Below are 4,831 nucleotides of genomic sequence, written 5' to 3' on the forward strand. Positions count from 1 at the left end.
TTGGAGCAAGGGGCCTGCATTTTCCTTTCGCTCTGCGCCCTGCGGAGGACGGGGCAGTCGTGCTGTCCCCACATCCTGCCCGTTGAGTCTCTGGGGCAGTTCGAGGGCCAGTTCCTCTGCCCCCCGCTCCCAGCCCTCATCTGGCCCGAGTTCAGCCCGCGGGGGGCTGGTGTGCTGGCTACACATCTTTCTGACCCTGAGGCACCGCAAGCTAGGTGGGGGCGGGGCAGGGGTCATCCCTTCCACCTTGACTTGAGCTCTTCCCCATGGACACACCGCGTGAGTCAGGTCCGTGCCTCCGTGTCCTGGTTCGGGGTCTTGGGCATCGTGTCCCCGGCTTGGGCAGCAGTGGCAATGTCGATACCTGAGTTCTGGGCTCACCTGCCTCTAATACGCTGTGTGACCTTGAGCAATACGCTGTGTGACCTTGAGCAAACCATTGAACTTCATCTGACACAAAGGACCTGTTGCGAAGCTCAAAGGAGAGAACGGACTGAGGCTGCGTTGTAAACTGTAAAGTGCGGCCCGCGTCCCAAGGGTGCGGATGCATCAAAAGGCACCGTGAAACCCAGTTGCTTTGCAAAGGTTAAGACCCTCCCGCGTGAGGCAGGAGCTCGTACTGGCCCGCACGGTCCCTTTTCCGTCCCGCGCCCCTGCAGCAGGGACTCGAGCTTCGTCACCAGCCGAGGGACCGCAGGCCGGGACCCAGGAGCCGTGGATGTGAGGCTGCCCGCTCTGAGCTTCCCCAAGGAGCACCCCCGTGGCCTAATTTGAGGAAACAATGGGCCTCAATCCATATTAATGACCCTCCAGGGACCTGCTTGGGGCCTTTGTCTGCGGTGGCGCTGGCTGTAATCAGCAGGGCTCTGGGGGCTCTGGCCTAATTCGGAGGGACAGGATTTATCATCACCCTGGATTCGGGTGCCCAATCTGACAGGCCCACCACCCTCTGTATGGAAGGCCCACGTCAGAGACGGACTTCTCCCCAAGCGGCACTCCCTGGAGGCCTGCGAAGAGGGAGGGGGGCGGCGGCCGAACGGAGGCGCAGGGTGAAGAAAGGGACACAGCCCAAGCCCTGGGCCGCCCTGCAGCAGGTCTCGGGGGGAGGGGGCTGTGGCGCAGATCAGCGCGTGGCCAGGAGGCGGCCCCGCGCCCCTCGCCCTGGGCACCTGCTCCAACCACCCAGCAGCAAATGTCTGCTGCCCCAGGCTGGGCTCCTGGGGGGCCTGGGAAGGAGTCGAGGGGCTGCCCCCCACCCCCATCCCCACCCCCACCCTGGGGAGGGAGCATGTAGCATCCGGCTGTCCCCTGCCTGAAATCACGGACTGAAATATTTGCGGGTTTGGGCTGCGGTATCTAAACTACACCCTTTGAGCATGACAAGCGCCCCCTCATTTTCCTTACCTGTCCCTTAGGCGGAGGCAGAAACATTGTCCCCACATCCCAAGTCAGGAGGTGGGGCCCCCCCACGGGATCAGTGCCCTTACAGGAGAAGCCACAGGAGACCTCGCCTCTCTCTCCGCTCCCTGCCCTGTGACATGGTGACCATCCCCAGCCAGGGAGCCGCCCTCACCGGGCATTCCAGCTGCCGGCACCCGCTTCGCGCCTCTCATCCGTGGTGCCCGGTCCAGCTGGCTGTGCGCACGGACAGGGAGCTTGATTCGGAAAGTGAGCCTAGCAGGCGCGGCAGGTGAGGGGCTGGGGTGCCGGCGAGGGGGGGCCGGGCCCGCGGGCTGGGCTCCAAACCTCTGTGCATCTCACGGCCAAGTCCTGCTCGCGAGCGGGCGGGCACCCTCGGCCCCTCGTGGGCAGAAAGGCAAGGCCGAGTGGCAGAGGAGAGGGAGACTTGGGGGGAACAACCCACCATGGCATCCTCCCGGTTTCCCTTTGGCTTTCAGGACAAACGCCCGCGTCAGAGCCTCAGGCCACCCTACCCTGGCCCCTCCCCCTCGCCACCGCACCCCGCCACCCCTTCGATGGACTGACGGTGCGGGATTTTACACCCCTGCCCACAGGGCGGGGCTCAGGGCTCCTTCTGTGACATCTCACCTGCAGGCTGGTTCAGGACGGGCTCCCAGGGGTGGGGGGCAGGGGGGAGGGTTAGGCTGTGCTGATCTTGTCCTGCTTCTCCCGTCTCCACACCTCGGCTGGGACATCTGCTCCTGGCTTTGCCCCACGACCCATCGGCCTCCCACGGGCTGCCGGGGTCCTGCCCTGCTGTTTCTCGGGGACACGAAGCTGATGAGGGTGGCAGCAGCCTGTCCAAGGGCCTCGGTTTCCCCACGTAGATGACAGAGCGGTCCGGCAAGGCCATCTGAGGCCCTTCCCACCGGGAGCCCTCACTGAGCTCTGCAGTGACCGGCAAGGGGCTGGAGACTTGGAGCCACCAACAGTCCGGGAGTGACGGCTCAGCACAGCGGGTCGGGCGCCCAGGGGCTCTCCAGGTGGGCCCCCAGCTCCCCGCGGGCTCCCGGGGCCAGGGGGAGGCGAGGCTGCGCGGGCTGCGCAGGGGCCTTGTGAGGAGGGCCCTGCCCCGGGGCCTTGGGGAGTGGAGGGGTGCTGAGAGCAGAAGAGCNGTCTCAGCTTCTCCCTCTTTATGAACAAGGTTGCACTTTCATCCTGCGCTGGGACCCTCCCTTTCCTGCTTGTGAGCGTGGGGTCAGGGGGGACCCAAGCTGCTGGCAGACACCCCTCCCTGAACCCCTGGGAGGTACAGGTAACAGCACCTCCCTCCCCGGCCCCCCTTTGCAAAGTGGAGCAAACCAACGAATGAGTGAATGAACGGGCTTCGCAGGGGTTGGTTTTGCGGGCCTTGCACTTGGACGTAAAGGATGCGCTCCTTTGAACGGCTCTGTGTTTCCAACAGGTGGGAACCGCGGGCCCTAGTCGGGCCGGGGGCACGGCTGGGGCAGGGCCCCATCTGGAGGNCCTCTCGCCCCCCGGGGAACCCCCAAGCGGCCTCGGGGACACGGGGGCGGCCACCGGCCCTGCAGGCGAGCCCACCGTCCCCGTGGGCCAGGTGGCGCGGTGGCTGCGGCCGGGGGGGCGGCTTTCATCCCGGCCGCGGAGCCTGAGAAAGCGTGGGGGCGTCTTTATCCGGGCCAAAGCCCCGAGCGCGGGCTCCTGAGGGCATCACTCAGCCTGTATTGAAGGGCATTACTCAGACTGACACATTCCATTTCCCTCAGGCGCAGACAATGAGGAAGGTCCGGTTAAGGATACGGCGCTGGCCTTGTGCGCGGCTGAAGGTTTTTTGAGAAAAATGTAACGGATGACAATAGTGCACTTTGTCGCGGCGGAGGGCCCTGGGGGGGGCGGCCGGGCGGTGGGCTTCATCATTACTTATGATGAGAGGAGATTTAGTGCCTTCTTTCTTCCCTCTGTCAGGGAGAACAATGTCGGGGGAAAGCGGAGGTTTCCCATTATAAATCACCATAAGCCCCATGGAAATTCCTCCCCACCCTGGGGTGTGAGCAGGCAGACGCAGAGCGTGGGGCCCCCGCGGCCGGCTCCGGCCGCCCGGACGGCGAGGGGGTGCTCCCGAGGCCCCCCTTCGTGGGAATCGAGGCCCAGAGAGGCTGTGATCTCCACCCCGAAAAGAGGAGAATGAGAAGGGAGAGGCTTGCCCACCCCTCCAATTAAAGAATGGGGAGCAGAGACACAGAGATGCTTGCATCCCCAGGCCTGGGGCACTGGCGGGCCGGGGGGGGGGGAGACGCCCCAGAAAACGCCGTGTCCACAAGCGAGAAGGCCCACTGGGCTTAGCCTCAACGCGCACTTTACACAGAGAAGAACAGGTCCAGAGAGGGCTGGGCACCTGCTCAGGTCACACAGCTGTTTGGTGGCAGAGCCGGCCAGGACCCTCCAGGAAGACCCACTCCCTGCGGGCTGGTGCGCCCAACTCTCGCTCAAGCCCCTGGTGCCGGCAACGCCGAGGGACCCTGGACAGTTTGCCTNGCGCCCTGACCTGCTGACTCCGTGTCACCGGGCTGTGGCAGGGCCACGCTCAGAATTAGGGGCTTCTGAGCCCCCGGACTGATGGCAGGGCCTCCCCAGCAGGGCCAAAGGCTACTCTTTTGCCCAAAAATGACTTTTTGGATTTTATAAGGGAAAGAGGGAGTGAATTCCTCCCAGTGGGGGCTAGGGTGGCGCCCTGCATTCAAATCCACAAACCCTGAAACCCTGGACGCTCACCCAAAAGAAGGCCCTGATCTGACCTTCTGGGGAAATTTTTGCTGCCAGAAAGGTCAGGTCACAGGTCAGGTCAGGTCAGGGATTGAAGCCAAGCAAGTTGCAAGATAATTCTCAGATCTGGAGCTGTTGGGGCTCCGCATCCGCGATGTGGGCCCGTGTGAGCGGCGGCTGCTGCTCTCTGTCCCCTGCTCCCCACCAAGCCCACGGAGCACGCGGCCGCGTTCCCTCAGCCTTATTCCCGGTCGCCTGACGGAAGGCAGAGTCTGGGGCTGGAGCCCCAGTCGCTCTGCCGCTGGAACGGGTGCATCACTGCACCTGCCTCAGCCATCAAGTGCAGTCGACGTCCGCGGTTTGATGGGATCTGGCCTGGAACCTTCCGGAAAGGCTGGTGTTGGTACTGGTGCCGTCGTTGCCTCTGGCAGGCCGCAGCTCACCCGCCAGCAGAGTCCTAATGGCCCCGGCAGCCCCTCCTCGCTTCTCTCTGGGCTCCGGTCACCCCAAAGTTCTCTGTTCCCCTCTCTGGTCTGTGATTTCTGACACCAGAGATGGTAGGGTTTTTGTTCATGTTTCCTCTTCAGCTTGGAATTCTTGTCCCCATCACAGACTCTAGAACTTTCTTCCATCAGGGAGCACCTGA

General features: G+C 63.8%; 1 long non-coding RNA gene across 1 annotated transcript; it reads left to right on the forward strand.

Annotated features, from left to right (window-relative positions):
* The first annotated feature begins 2,098 nt into the window (after positions 1-2,098).
* Positions 2,099-3,472, forward strand: LOC144233552 (uncharacterized). Its single transcript, XR_013335705.1, has 3 exons — positions 2,099-2,444; positions 3,189-3,264; positions 3,388-3,472. It is a non-coding gene; the product is annotated as an uncharacterized LOC144233552 (long non-coding RNA).
* Positions 3,473-4,831: the final 1,359 nt, after the last annotated feature.

Source organism: Crocuta crocuta, unplaced genomic scaffold, assembly GCF_008692635.1.
Source record: "Crocuta crocuta isolate KB4526 unplaced genomic scaffold, BGI_CrCroc_1.0 scaffold636, whole genome shotgun sequence".
Classification (NCBI taxonomy): domain Eukaryota; kingdom Metazoa; phylum Chordata; class Mammalia; order Carnivora; family Hyaenidae; genus Crocuta; species Crocuta crocuta.